This window comes from Lontra canadensis, unplaced genomic scaffold (genome assembly GCF_010015895.1).
Source record: "Lontra canadensis isolate GAN:19392208 unplaced genomic scaffold, GSC_riverotter_1.0 scaffold397, whole genome shotgun sequence".
NCBI lineage: Eukaryota > Metazoa > Chordata > Mammalia > Carnivora > Mustelidae > Lontra > Lontra canadensis.
In genome coordinates, this window is record NW_022631391.1 from 16,081 (window position 1) to 32,730 (window position 16,650).

At 34.9% G+C, this 16,650-nt stretch overlaps 1 pseudogene; it reads left to right on the forward strand.

The window, feature by feature from the left end:
* Positions 1-9,260: 9,260 nt before the first annotated feature.
* On the forward strand, positions 9,261-10,149 carry LOC116862934 (annotated as a pseudogene).
* Positions 10,150-16,650: the final 6,501 nt, after the last annotated feature.

The window sequence follows — 16,650 nt, forward strand, 5'->3', positions numbered from 1 at the left end:
GTATAAGTCTCATTTTCTTGCTTTAAAAAAAATGATAAATTTTTATTGTAAATTTTAACTTGTTGGATGCTAAAAAATTTTTTGTCCCTGTAAATATTCTTAAGTATTATTTTTCTGGGAACTAGTTAAATTACTTGGAAACAATATTACCTTTTCTGGTCTTTCTTGTAACATATGTTTTATGAGAACAATGCAGTGGTCAATCTAGTGTCATTTGTTCTTTGTTACTGAGGAAAGATTCTCTGTAATCTGCCCAATGCTCCATTACAATTGAGATTTTCCAGCGTGTTTAGTAAACACTATCCCTGGCCCTATGTGAGCACTGAGCATCATTACATCTGGAAGATTATTTCCCCAGCCTTGCATCCTCACACACACGTGTTGATTGGTAATCAGCTGAATTCTTGATGGAGGATACTCTGAATGGAGGAAATCTCTGGAGTTTTCTCTCTGTGCTACTCCTTTCTCTCCAAAAATCAATTCTGTGAACTATAGCTGCCTTGGTTTCATTGAACACTCAGTTCCATAGACTCACTATGTCTACTGAACTCCACCTAATTTCCTGTTCCCTGTGTTGTAAACTGAAAACTCTCTAAAAGAGTTTTTTTACTCTTCATCTTAATTGCCTGATGTCCACTGTCTTGAAAACCATCCTGTATAGAATTTTGTTTTTATTCTTCAGACAGGAGGATAAATCCAATCTCTGTCATTCCATCTTGACCCAAAGCTCAAGTTTGCCAAGATATTTTTTCTTAGGAACTTTTAATTGTTTGCATTGAGTGAGTTGTTCTAAATGCTCTGTTGTCTGTATTAACAGAGACTCTGATAATTTCTTTTTTACACTTTAAGATATCTATACTTGATGTTAAGAATTATTTCTCAGCAGCTTCCTTATGCCCATAATGATTCTTATCCAGGGAAGAAGTGTTGTACTCACAATCATATTATGATTAAATGAAATAATGGAAGGGTTTACAAATAAAGCAAATCATCCTTTAGGACCTCAGAAATAAGTTTAAAAACAAGATTACATATTCTAATATATTAAAAAAAACTCATTTGAATCTATTTATTATGATGACCAGTCAATACTGGTCTCTCTAAGCAATGTGATAGATCTTTAATGATGATATATCCTATAGACCTTTCTCTTTTATTGTATGATTTGACATTGAAATTCTATTAAAGATATTCTACAGTTTATTGGTTTTAAGCTATAAGGGATTTTTTTTTCTCTGTATTTCATATTTGTCTAATGAATGTGTTGAAATAAATATGAAGTAAATATATTTCTGATGTTGCATGAAGAATTTTTCTGAAATTTTTTGTCTCACATATAGATTCTTAAAAATATTTTATAAAAATAAATTATATTCTTTGACACTTCCTTTGCTCAGCTTACAAATATATTTACTTACCTGAAATATATCAGTGCCTAAATTTAAAAGCCAGTAGTGGGCTCCTTCTTTAAAACATCTTAGTTCACCCCATCAAAATACCACCAGAATTTTTCACAAAGCTAACAATCCATCCTAAAATGTGTATGAAATCAGAAAAGACCCTTGATAGCCAAAGCAATTCTGAAAAAGAAAAAACAAAACTGAAGGCATCATGATTCCAGATTTCAAGCCACATTACAAAGCTGTAGTCATCAAGACAGTATGGTACTGGCACAAAAACAGACACAAAGATCAATGGAACAGAATAGAGAACCCAGAAATGGACCCATCACTGTATGGTCAACTAATCTTCAACAAAGAGGAAAGAATATCCAACAGAGAAAAGATAGTCTCTTCACAAATGTTGCTGGGAAAACTAGATAGCAACATGCAGAAAAATGAAACTGGTCCACCTTCTTACACCATATATGAAAATAAATTCAAAACAGATGAAAGACCTTAACGTGAGACAGGAAACCATCAAAATCCTAGAGAACACAGGCAGCAACCTCTTTGACCCCAGCCACAGCAACTTCTTACTAGACACATCACCACAGGCAAGGAAAACAAAAGCAAAAATGAACTACTGGTCTAAGGAATGAACTAGTAGTTTATTCAAAAATGAACTATTGAGTTCATCAAGATTAAAAAAACAAAAACAAAACAACTTCTGCACGGCAAAGGAAACAATCAACAAAACTAAAAGGCAGCCTATAGAATAGGAGAAGATATCTGCAAATAATATATTGGATAAAGGGTTAGCATCCAAAATCTACAAAGAACTTATCAAACTCAACACCCAAAGAACAAATAACCCAGTTAAGGGACTGGCAGAAAATATGTATAGACATTTTTCCAAAGAAGACATCTAGATGGTAAGAGGCACATGAAAAGATGCTCAACATCACTCATCATCAGGGAAATACAAACCAAACCACAATGAGATACCATCTCACACCTGTCAGGATGGCTAAAATTAACAACACAAAAGACAACCAGTGTTGGCAAAGATGCAGAGAAAGGAGAACCCTTTTGCACTGCTGGTGGAAATGCAAACTGGTGCAGTAACTCTGGAAAATAGTATGGAGGTCCCTCAAAATGTTAAAAATAGAACTACCCTATGATCCAACAATTGCAATACTAGGTATTTAATGGAAGCATACAAACATAGTGATTTGAAGGGGCACATGCACCCTGATGTCTACAGCAGCATTATCAACAATAGCCAAACTATGGAGAGAGCCCAAATGTCCACTAACTGACAAATGGATAAAGAAGATGTGGTGTGCATGCATATATATATATATATATATATATATATATATATATATATATATATATATATATATATATAAATATATATAATGGAATATTGCTCAGCCATCAAAAAGAATGAAACCTTGCCATTTGCCACAACGTGGATGGAACTACAGTATACTATGCTAAGTGAAATAAGTCAGTCAGAAAAAGATAAATACATATGATTTCACTCATATGTGGAATTTAAGAAGGAAGCCAAATGAACAACATATGGGAATGGGGAAAAGAAAAAAAGGAGAGAGGGACACAAGCCATAAGAGACTCCTAATGACACAGAATAAATTGAGGGTTGATGGAGGGAAGTGGGTGGAGGATGGGCTAGATGGGTGATGGGTAGTAAAGAGGGCACTTGTTATGATGAACACTAGGCCTTTTATGTAATGAATCACTGGCTTCTACTCCAGAAACTAATGCATTAATTTTAACTACCTAAATTATATTTTATTTGCATTATATTTTAACTACCTAAAATTTAAGTTTGAGAAAAATCTTAATTTAATAAACAGTGATGAAATATACCACTGAATGACTTCAGATAATCCTTGTGTCATAAGATTTTAATGCACACAATATTTTTCAGAGCTTTTGGCTTGCTAGTGTGTGTGTGTGTGTGTGTGTGTGTGTTGCATGTGTGTTATATAATTTGGATTATTTAAGTGCACATGAAAATGTTGTAGATGCATACTGGGGCAACTTCCTGAACTCACAGTAATTTCCCCATTCTGTCCTAAACTCTCTTTTTCTGATTACCTGGGAACAGGCAGGAAATGCAAGCAGGGCTAATCACAATGCAACCACTTCCTGTTATGTCAGGCCACGGATATTAATTCAGGTCATGTTAGCAAGACTTTTTTCCCAAGATTTGGAAAAGGAAAGTTCTTACTTTTCTTTCTTGCAGATCTATAAGGATGTGAGAAAAGTGTTATCATATGCCATGGTTTCGGTTTTGTGAAGAAAGCAATGTGTGAGAAATCACATGATACCAACACGTAAACTGAGAGATTCCTGGTGCTCATCACAGTTTCCAGCTGGCAGTCACCTTAGCAATTCAGTTTTATTGGCCAATGAATCCTCTCTCATGCTTTAGAGAGTTTGAATAGGGTGTCTATCACTTGCAGTCAAAACTTGTCCTTAGATGTTGATACAAAAATATTGAAACATTTTTAGAAGAATAACTAACTGGAGTTTTAAGAATTCCTTTAATTTCATTTTAATGATGCATAATAAGAAAGTAGAATATATCACTACAGGTATCAGCTTATCTACCTGTGATACTCTTAAGTTGTACTGTCAGTTGATAATAACATCACCTATAACAAACAATTCTAGCAAAATTTTATCATCATAATTTTTATTTCTTTTGGCAATATTTAGATAAGGAAAATGATTCATATTTTCTTCCATTATTTTCCATGTTTATGTACTGAAAAGAAAAATGTTCACATGGGTTCAATATTCAACCAAAGTTGTTTGACTCAACATGAGTGTTAATTAGATAATAAAATCTTAGAGAAGTAATAGAAATCTTCATGGTCCACAAAAAAGGACTTTTTCTTAGATAAAATAGAGAGATGATGCAAAAGGAAATAGAAAAATGGAACACAATAGCAAAACTGAAGGCTGAGATCAAACATAAAATGAAAACATACCCTGGGAAATATGGTTAATCCTGGGTTTAATACTATATCAGAAACTCAAAACATCATCATCAAGTAAAAATATTTTTTTCAGTTTTCATTTTTTTTTCTCTAACGTAACCAGTATTTAATAAAATAAGTAGCGACTATTTCTTCCACGTCTTTATTATTTTCTTTCATAAAACAGTCATCTTCCTGTGAATAAATGGAAAGCAAATCAACCTAAAGATATCAATTGATTTTAAGGCACTATGCAAGGTTCTGCAAGCAGCACTGTAAAGACCAGGGATTTTAACACTCTCTGATGTTCGTTTTAAATGGTTTACACTATGACTAGTATGACTTAAACATTTTTTATCCTCTGATTGGAAGGATTTTGTTAAAAGAAATTGTAACAGATTAGGAAGAAGGAAATACAGAGAGCTGAGGGGAAAAAAGAAGACTCATATTCTCAGGATAGCCCACAATTTCCACTTCCAAATAGCTCCCATATATGAAACCCCTTAAATTATATTGTAACCCTTCCCCCTGGAGTCTTGACCTGCAGTTTGAGAAATACTGGCATTGATATATGAAATCCACACATAATGCAAAAAACTCATTTTACCACATAGTTTCACCTTCTGCCCCCATCAATCATATTACAAACTCTGTCAACAGGAAGCAAATTGCCTCCCATCCCATGGTCACTTTGCAGAGGAAGTGTTAATGACCAACGTAAATGCCAAAAGTCAATAGGAATAAAGATAGGGAGACAATACTCTAATTACCTTCAAATTGTAATATGAAACTTTATGGCAAAGTTTGTGTTGAAAGGAAAAAAATGGAAAAGCCTTCTGGATCTTGTTTTGTTATGTTTAAAGAAGATTTTCTCCAATATGAGTGTTTCTCTCTTACCTTCTCATTACTTTCTCACTCTGCAGTTCTTCATCCAGTCTTTACATCCAACCTTCTCCCTTTACTTCATCTGCTACCCTGACCAAGCTCAGCATGGTAAGGGATGCAAATAAACTGGGAAGAAAATATTGTAGGTATATAAAACTATATATTAAATTCTAAATTACTTGATCTGTCACTAGGCTAATGAATATTTATTGCATGCCTGCTACCTACCAGACAATATCATGCTTTTTGTTAACATGGTTAACAAAATAGTTCCCTTCCTTATGGAGTTCACTCTCAACGTTTACAAGTGAAGGAAAACTGTACCAGTATTTACTAACTACTGAGAAACTGTTATGAGCAAAATGTTGAAAGTAGATTTTCAAAATGCTAGGGAAATGTACAATTTGCTTATTTACATGTATTAGGAAACATTCATTGGCATAGCAATATTCCTACTGAGATGTGAAGGAGGACTACCATTTAGATAAGTTAAAGAGAAAGGGTAGATTCCAGGAAGATGGAATAGTATGTACAGAAGCAGTTAAACAGTAGAAAGCATCGTCTGCTCAAACAGAAAGCCAAAGTGGCTGGCATGAACTCAGCAAATAGTAGGTTTGTGCATATGAGACTGGAAAGGCAACTAAAGGTCAGATTGTTGGAATTTGGGGGGCATTTATTTAAAGGCCTGTTGGAAGCTGTTGGAAGATTTTAAGAGAGAAATGACATATTCAGATCTGTATTTTAAAAAGGGCATATACTGGAGAATGGACAAGAGGAGATGGGGTAAGTATGGCTATAATGACTGCAGTCTAGTTGAGGACACTGACAATAAATGCACAAAGAACTGAATGGATTCCAGGGTTATTTTGGTGGTGGAATAAATTGAATTGGGCAGAAGAGTCTAAAATTATGCTTATATTTTTGGATTAAGTATATAATAGATAGTAGAGAGTTTTTCTGAATTTCAGAAAACTAGAAAGCAAATTTCTTAGATAGGAATATATAAAGCTGACCTAAAACTAAACAGCTAGGTGAATATTAAGTATTTAATGATCAAGAATTTTAATTGCCCTTCTTACAGATTATAAGAATTCCGGGTAGATGATTCAGATGGCCCATTTCTCACTGAAACTTTTCCAATTTGGGGTGAACATCTAAGGCATCTAAAATAAAGCAGAATTATTTTCAATTCTGGGTGTGATCAGTAATTTATTTCTCATGAAGAAAAAAATGCCATGTTTAAAAGAAAGGCTGAACATGTGTACCTTACATCTTGCTAAGTTCACAATTATAAGAGGAATTTCTAGTTGTGGAAATAATATCAGGAAACAATAAGAGTGTTAAGCCATTTTTTCTCATCTATCCCTTTTGCTACTGACTCCGCCACTGTAATTTTCAGTTTTGGCTTAGAATTCTGTGTTCTCTACACAATAGGCTCTGACATTATGTCTCTTCCAGACACATAAACCCAAAAGCTGCCATCTGCTCACCCCAAAATGGTTTTGAATATCCTTTCTCTAAAATAAAGCCCAGGTTAATTACCTCAAAAGGTTTTTTCCATACTATACTACAACCACAGATCTGAATTCAATAATCCAAAAATCAACCACTTATTCAGGTTTAGTATAATACTTATCTTGAGCAAAGCGGTCTGCAAAGTGCTGAGCTGAATCAGACAAATCTCACAACGTTTGAAATCTTGCTGGATTGATAGCAGAGGACGCGTACAATTTTGGGAAGACTACACAAGTGTAAAATTATTAGCACCAAGTTTTAAATTAACTTACTGTTACTATTAAGCATTTCTAATATAGGCCTACACAAATCTTACTGGCTTGCACAGTTGTCTCTTCTATTAATAAAGGGGCAAACAATAAGATAAAATCTAAGAGATCTTAGCATTTTAATTTAGTAGTAATACTGAAAACTTACATTAGCTAATAAAATACAGAGCCTGATCTCAACATTTTTATGCATTCGAACACTTACAAGTTAATCAATCTAACACTTACACGTGGGTATGTCTTCACCACCATCACTTTCACTCCCTGCCAGCCTTGAAGGATTATTAGAGATAAGAGGCATTTTAAGATTAGTAACTGTAAAAAAAGAGATATGTTATTAACAATTCCCCTAAATGAGGACACCATTTTGTTCCGCCTAACCTTTGAAAGTTGTTTTCTAGTGACTATACAATTCTATTCAGATTTTGGGCGATATATACTAAGTCTTATATACTATATTTTACAAATTTATAAATATAAAATATTTGTCAACTAGGGGAATAAAAATGAGATAAAATCTTAGGATGAATTAATGGATCACATATACTTTATTGCTTCTGTGATATATTTCCTGGCCTGGTGTTTGCAATTAATTTGAATCATGTAAAATTTATAATACTAACATGGGCTTCTGGTTTCAGATGGCAAATCTGGCACAAATATTCACTTCTTCTTACTCATAAGTTCAGAAAATCTTGCAGATTTTATAAAAGCATAGAATGTCAGAACAAATAAAAGTAGAATTTTCTGGAAAAAAATTTTAAAAGCTATCCAGGAAAGGCACAGTTCAAGTATGATGTAAAGTGTTCAAATCAGAGTAAGAAGTCAGCAGGTGTAAGGAAGAAGAATGCAACAAATATTAAGAAACAGAATGATTAAATAAGATGCTGAAAATAATAAAGATACGAGGAGGAAGGGAAATACTTTATCTTTCAAAAAGAAAAGATAAAAGATAAGCAATTCTAGAGAAAATAAAGCTATATTAGAAAAGCATGAAAAATGTAGAAAATTAAAACATGATATGATTTTGAGAAGTCAACATATAGTGTATATTACATTTTTCTACATTTACTGGCTATAACTCAGTTATGGCAAGCTGCAGCTAGAAACTTGGATTAGTTGTTTTTTATTACTAAAAATACAGTTTGATGAGTACCTAAGTCATATCTTACACAGTTACTGTGAAATAGGTAACAGCTAAAACTCATTTTTTATTCCATCATTTTCAGATTTGATTTTTTGATTCCTTACTTTGCCAGATGATAGTGTTATCATTTTTTCCAACTCTTATCACTCTATCATCCAGTTTCTGCCACCAGTACATTATATTTTTATTGCAAAGTTGGTAATATTTACCTTATATTCAATAACAATTAAGCTTGCTGTCTTTTGAATATTAGTTATCATAAAGCTTATATTCCATAACAGCATTTATCTCATTATAACTATATAAATATTGTTCATTACAGAGACACATTGTGTTCTATTACTATATTTTTTTCAGTCTTATTTGCACCTCACAGGGGAGAATGTTTAATGGATTTTTTCTTATCTAACCCTTTAATTAGTCTGAACAACAAAGAGAATATACACACCAATAGATGATTGATAGATATAGATAGACAGACAAACTATCAGGAATTTCTGGGACTATAACAAAAGATTTAACATTCTGGCTATCAGAGTCTCAGGGGAAGAGAAGACTTTCTAGCTTCATGGAAGCTGGAAAAGTACTAAATCATGGCTAAATACTTCCCAAATATGACAAGGAACATAAACTTTCATATTCAAGAAGTTGAGTGAACCCTAAACAGGATAAGCCCAAAGAAATCTATGCCAAGACATACCATAATGAAAGCTTAAAAACTAACGACCAACCTTGGAAATAACTAAAGAAAAAGAATACTTTACCACAGAGAGCAGAAGGGAGTAGTGCAGTATTTTTCTAGTGCAACAACAACAACAAAACTCTGTCAACCTAGAGTCCTATACACAATAAAAAAGTCCTATACACTATAAAAATATCCTTCAACAATGAAGAAAAACTCAAGATATTATCAGATGAAGGAAAACTAAGGAAATGTGTTGCTAAGGAACACAGTAAGGAAAATTACGGTAAATAAAATAGACTTTCCTTCTCTTTAGTTTTTAAAATTACTGATAGTTGAAACAACTAACACTGTTCTAACACTGATATGGTTTTTAATATATGTAAAGGAAATATTTTTAAAACATTATAAATGGGGGAGAATAAAAAGAGATAAAGGGAGATGAGTTTTCTACATTTAACTTAAACTGCTAAAGAAATAACTCCAGTAGACTGTAAGACATATCACAGAATGGACAAAGATAGAAAAGATATAACACAAATATATAGATATGACATACACACACACACACACACACACACACACACAATATAATAGAACAACCACCAAAGAGCCATACAGAAAAATACAGTCAAAGATAATATAGACCTCTGCAACCTGGTAGTCAACATGGTGCCCTTCCCACTTTTCCACTTCTTCATGCCTGGTTCCGCCTGCCCCTCTGACCAGCCATGGAAGCCAGCAGTATCAGGCCCTCACTGTGCTCAGACTCACCCAGCAGGTCTTTGATGTCAAGAACATGACAACTGTCTGTGACCCCAGTCATGGCCATTACCTCACCACAGCTGCTAACTTTCATGGTCAGATGAGGAAGTAGATGCTCAATGCACAAAGCAAGAATAGTAGTTATATCGTGGAATGGATCCCCAGCAATGTCAAGACAGCTGTCTGTGACATCCCACCCTGTGGCCTCAAGATGGCAGTCACCTTCACTGCAAACAGCACGGCCACACAGGAGCTCTTCAGGCACATCTCAGAGCAGTTTAGGGCCACATTCTGGCACCAGTACACAGGTGAGAGCATGGATGAGATGGAATTCACTGAAGCTGAGCGCAACATGAACAACCTTCTCTTTGAGTACCAGCAGTACCAGGATGCCACTGCAGAGGAAGAGAAAAAATAAGGCAGAGACCATCACCTCAGGCTTCTCAGTTCCCTCAGCAGTCTTCCTCAACTGCCCCCCAGAATTTGCATTTTCTGCCTCTACCTTGTTTTATTTTGTTTCCTTTTTTGGAGTGTGTGGTCCTAGACTAGTGTTTGGCACATAAAAGAAGCTCAATATTTTGTTGTTTTTTTCAAGGTCCCCCTCCCACTCTTGGGAAACCTACATTTCTGCCAATCTAGGTAACCCTGTATTTCCTTTTGGTGTCCACTTTTCCCATCCTAACAACTGGTATTTTCCTTTGATTTTTAAAGATAATTCTCCAAGAAGCTGGGTCTCATCAGATCCATTTAGAACCATGTGCTGAAAACTCGGAAAGATGGCCACCATCCTAAGCCCATATGTTAACTCAGTGAAAAGGAAACCAAACTACCTCACAGCAGGTAGAGGTACATAGGAGGAAGAGGAAGCATTTTCTATTTTAGAGCAGTTTTAGAGAGGGATACAGGCTATTGAAATCCTAATTTCTGGGACATCTGGGTGAGCCTCTTCCTCTGGCTCAGGTCATGATCTCAGGGTCCTGAGATCGAGCCCCGCATCAGGCTCTCTGCTGAGCAGGGAGCCTGCTCCACCCCCCGCCCCCGCCTCCCCGCTTGCTGCTCTGCCTACTTGTGATCTTTCTCTCTAATTAATAAATAAAATCTTAAAAAAAAAAAAAAAAAGAAAGAAAGAAATCCTCATTTCCAGGTATCTACCTGCTCCTCTCTCAGCTTCAGGAAAGCTGTTAACAGTAGTATCTCCATTTTCAGTTCCTTCCAAGCTCTGTCCTGAGCTGTTTCCTTTGCAGTGGTGTGCCACACCCTGTTGAGTGGATTCCTTCCCTCTCCTACCTAACCTTCTTCACATGTTGAATTCCTTCCTTCTCCCCTGGTCAGAGAAGGGGGCCAAGAAAGGGAAGAGGGACTAATCTGGGTCCCTAATGCCTCCAGAAAGGCCCTCTTTATCCCTATCTTTTCTTAACAAAAAACCAGCCCTGCTGTGTACATATAGAAAGGTGTGTATTACCAAGTAAATACTTGGGCCATTCCACCAGAGAGGGGACAAGGAGACCCTCTGTCTTTTGGCAACATCTCATCTCTTCCTTTTACTATTCCCTTCCTAGCCTCTCCCCATCCCCATCCTCTCTCTTGGTTTTATCCTGTCTTACACTTCAAATTTCTATTTTGGGTTGAACTTGTTTTTTTTCCATATTGAAAAGATAACATTGCCCCAAGAGCCAAAAACAAATGAAAACTGGAAAAAAAAATACATAAATTCAAATGGTAATCTAAAAATGCAAAAAAAAAAAATCAAGATTTGATGGACACAGCTAAAACAGTGCTGAGAGAAAAATTTCTAGCATTAAATAAGTATGTGTGTGTAGACACACACACACACACACACACACACACACACACACACATATATATATATATATATATATATATTTAAAGATTTTATTTATTTATTTATTTATTTGACAGAGAGGCAGGCAGGGAGAGGGGGAAACAGGCTCCCTGCTGAGCAGAGAGCCCGATGCAGGGCTTGATCCCGGGACATGAGATCATGACCTAAGCTGAGGGCAGAGGCTTAACCCAATGAGCCACTCAGGCTCCCCTACATATGTATTTTTTTTAAGAGCTAAGTGAATTAAAAAACTTAAGGGTTAAACTTTAAAATATTTTGAAACATTTGTTATATGTATAAGTATATACATAATGCATATATATATATACAAATACATACATAAAACTAAGACATATTTCAAAATATTTTAATGTATAATCCTTAAGATTTTTAATCTACTAACTTTCTAAATGACACATTTTAGGTAAAAATAATCTCCATTTTTGATTGGTTGGGAAAACTAAACCTACAGTTAACAAAGGTTGAGTGTGTGGTATTAATTGATGTCCTGGATCCTGTTGCCTTGTGAATGTTTAAAATGTCCTAGGTCTTTTTTTTTTAAGATTTTATTTATTTATTTGACAGATAGAAATCACAAGTAGGCAGAGAGGCAGGCAGAGAGAGAGAGGAGGAAGCAGGCTCCCTGCCGAGCAGAAAGCCGGATGTGGGGCTTGATCCCAGGACCTTGGGATCATGACCTGAGCCGAAGGCAGAGGCTTTAACCCACTGAGCCAACCAGGCACCCCTGTCCTAGGTCTTTTCATGACATTGCAATAATGGACATATATTGTAAACTGGGATTTGATGCATGAAAAGGATCTGTCTACTAAAAACAACTAAACTAAACCTCTTTTTCTACATTCTTTTTGTCATCATCTCATTTCTACCATCATTATAGTCATTGATGTCTATGAATTCCACCAAGAACATTAATTCAACAGTTTGGACACAGAAGCTACTAAGACCACGGAGTTCAAATGAGTGTGCAATTGACAAGAGCAGCAGGAACACAAGGACCTTCTCAGGACCATCAAGCAAGCCCAATCACAGCTTACTGTAGAAGGCAATGAATGAAACTCCAATGCCATGTTGACTGTGTGTCCTGGGATAGAAATTTGATCCTGGAACAGAAAAGGGACATTCTTGGAAAAAAACGGAAGAATCTGAACAAAGTCTATTGTTTTTCTTTTAATAGTAAAATATCAATGCTAATTGCTTATTTTAACAAATGTGCCTTGGTTATGTAGGATGTTGACATAAAGTGAAAATGGATGAAGGGTATGCAGGAACTCTCTGCACTTTCTTTGTAACTCTTTTACAAACCTACAAATATTTCATAATGCAAAGATTTATTAATAAAAAATTAGCATTGAAATCTTGTGTACAAAGACTTGACAGGGCTTTGAAGCATAAAGTTTAATTCTAGCAAAAACTCAAAAACATTGATCAAGAGCAATACAGAATTAAAAGAGATATGCCAGAACAGACTGGAAAAACTTTTTCAATCATATTGCTTAAAGATCACCACTTCTTTGTAAGCAGTAATTCTAGAATGAAATCAGAACACATCACATATTTTAAATAATTTCACGTAGATAATAGTGTGCCCTAATTTAGTGTCAGACGAGTTATACTTTGGAGTTACCAGTGCTTGCTGTATGCATTAGAAATGGCATAAAGAACCTTCAAAGTTTCCATAAAAAAGACATTTATATGCAAATATGAAGGTTAGGGAAAACACTGTAGAATACTTTGACTAAATAAAGACTGTCTTTGGACTCTGAAGTGAAGTATAAAAAGCAAAACGCCTTTGTGAGGGGGTTTGGATTCTTGAGTTTCACCTGCAATATAAATTTAATTTTCCTCCACACTGAAGATTTAAAGTCCCATAAAGGTAAAAATCTCTTCAGGCCACTTTAGTTTTTCCTTTAGACAGATTATAATTCCTTTCAGGAAAAACAATCAGAAGAAGATTAAAAATTTTCAAAAAAATTCAGAAAGCTAGCTGTGGTTCTTTGCACTGATATTTTCCTACAAAATACAAAAAATGGGAGTGCTGGTCACTGTCCAGCCACTGTTATTAAACCTGTTATTGCTTCTCTGTTTTTAGTACATTGTGAGAAAGTACACAGAATTTGATTCAAAAGTTAGAAAACATGAGAGTATGGCTAAGTGGTATTTAGTGTCATTCTGCTCCTCCAAGGGATCAGAAGGTGAGAAGATTCATATCAACCTGCAACATCCTGTCCCAAATACAGCGTGAATCTGTGGAGGGTTGTTCTGTGTTTTTTGAGGGACCAGCTCTCAAGTGCATAGTTCTAAAAATTGAGTTAACTATTTTTTTTCCTTTTTAAGATTCTGGAACAGTATTGGAAGTAAAAATAACAAGAAAAAGATGACTACAATTTAAAAAAAAAACATAACTAAGCCTTCAATCCCATTTTCTTCATAGAACACATAATAAAATGTAAAAAGAAATTCCAGAGTAAACGCCATAAATAATAGAACTAATTAAATTGGGCAGATATCATACAAACTGAAATAACAGATTTAGAGATGATAATTTTTCTCCCTTAATTATAGCAGACTCTTCTGCATAAAGAATGAGTAAAATATCTCAACTATAATGAGCTATCACCTCATTGAGCCCAGTGAATTTGAATTTGCAATATAAAATAAATGCTGGTGTTTCTAAACTTCACTATTCTTCAGATAATTCACAATTAAAAGACATTCAAGGGGTCACTTGGGTAGCTCAGCCAGTTAAACATCTGCCTTTAGCTCAGGTCATGATCCCAGGGGCCTGAAATTGACCCCAGATGTCAGGCTCCTTGCTCAGTAGGGAGTCTGCTTCTCCCTCTCCCTATGACCCTCCCCCTGCTCATGCTCTCTCTCTCAAATAAATAAATAAAATCTTAAAAGAAAAGACATTAAAATTAAAATATTTGAGGGTAATTCATTATCTCATGCTACTGTATTAAGGTAATTTGTAAATTACTAGTCTAAATTATTAGTCAATTTCATTCAGACACAAATCTAAGCAAACTTTCTCATTATCAACTCATAATTTTGTGTCAAAATGCAAAATAACAAAGTGATTCAAAACTGTAGAAGCAATGTCACGAGATAAATGGATACCACCAAAAAAAAAAAAAAAAAAAAAAGAGAGAGAGTTTTTACAAGTTTAAGAGGCTGATATACTCTTCTTTCATTAGGATATGACCACTTACATGGTCAGAAATCTTTACATGTTTTAGCTCAAAATACATGCTTTAGGGGTGCCTGAGTGGTTCAGTGGGTTAAAGCCTCTGCTTTCAGCTCAGGTCATGATCCCAGGGTCCTGGGATCTAACCCCATATCAGGCTCTCTGCTCAGCAGGGAGCCTGCTCCCCGCCCCCTTCCCTACCTCTGCCTACTTGTGATCTCTGTCGGATAAATTAATAAAATCTTTTAAAAAATACATGCTTTAATCTCCATTTTATGGCTAGAATGTAGAAGGAAAGTTTGCTACTTTTTAAAATAATGCCTCTTTTTCTACTTCCTTTGTCAAGACAAACCATATTAGATTTAAAATAATAATTATTAGGCAAAACGGTGACCAAAAAAGCATGATGATAATTACATATGGCTGATATGTAATGCTTGGTCATAACTAACAATTAGAGGGCCCTTGAATTCAGACCATCTGGTTTCTAATCCCAGATCTGACAAATTGTGGTATGACCTGGGGCAAGTCACTTTAACTTTCTGTGCCTCCTTTTCCTCATCTGTATTTTGCAGACACTAATAGTACCTACCTCACAACGTTGTCACGACAGTTAAATTAGAAATAAAAACCGCTACTTAAGTGTTAGCTAGTAGTAGGAGCAGCAGCAGCAGCAGCTGCATATCTTGACAATTGTTCAAAGTCTTTCTGTATAGACAACCCTAATCAAGGCAGAATGTACTAAGAAGTTCACCTTACAAATGAAATGCATACATAATAACAACTCACTGAATTCCTAATAGCTTTCAGAGTTATAAACATGAATAATTTTATTTTATTTTTTTGAAATATTTTTATTTATTTATTTGACAGACAGAGATCACAAGCAGGCAGAGAGAGAGGAAGAAGCTGAGCAGAGAGCCTGAGGCGGAACTCGATCTCAGGACCCTGGGATCATGACCTGAGCCAAAGGCAGAGGCTTTAACCCACTGAGCCACCCAGGTACCCCTAAACATTAATAATTTGTCTCTAAACAGTATTATATAAATATAAAAAGAACATAAACTTAGAGAATGGGAATTACCTTTTTAACTTTATAATTACCTTTTTAAACTCCTGCCTATAGATAAAATCACATGTAAACTATCCTAACCATAGGTGATTTATTTAATATGTATTTAAATATAAATTAATGTCTAGTATTGCTCATAATTATAGATCTTCATTTTATTGTTAGAGTTTTGTGATACATATTTTTCGCTTGTTGTTTATAGCATCTTTTTTCTAAATTATTGTTGGGTTAATACTATTAAATTCTCTTTAAATCTATATTCTGCCATGTTGAATCATATAAAAGGAAAGAAAAAGAAATGTATTTTGATAATGTATAGGACTCTAGAACAAGTTCAATTAAAAATAGGTTAAATAATGTGGTTAGTCTGCATGAAGCAGTAAACATGAGGACATCAATTTCAACAGCAAGCCGTACTCAGTATTTCGGCACAAATGTTTTATCATATGATTTTAAATCATATGTTTTTATCATACGATTTATCATGTGTTTTAAATCATGTGATTTTAAATGTGTGACTTTATACATAAGTTATGGGTTGAACTGTGTACCCATAAAAAGTTATGTTGAAATCCTAACCCTCCATACTTCCAAATGTAAGCTTATTTAGAAATAAAGTCTTTACAAGGTAAACAAGTTTAAATAAGGTCATTACGCTCAGCTTCAATCTAATTTGACTGGTGTCCTTGTAAAAAGGGAAAATTTGGACACAAAGACACAAATAAAGGGAAGAGGATGCAAAGAAACCCAGGGATAATGTCACACGAAGACCAAAGACTGGAGTGATGCATCTACTTCAAGCCAGGACAGCATAGGCTACAAGAAGAAAGGCAGGGGAAGCTCCTTTCCTCATACCTTCAGAAGAAAGCAT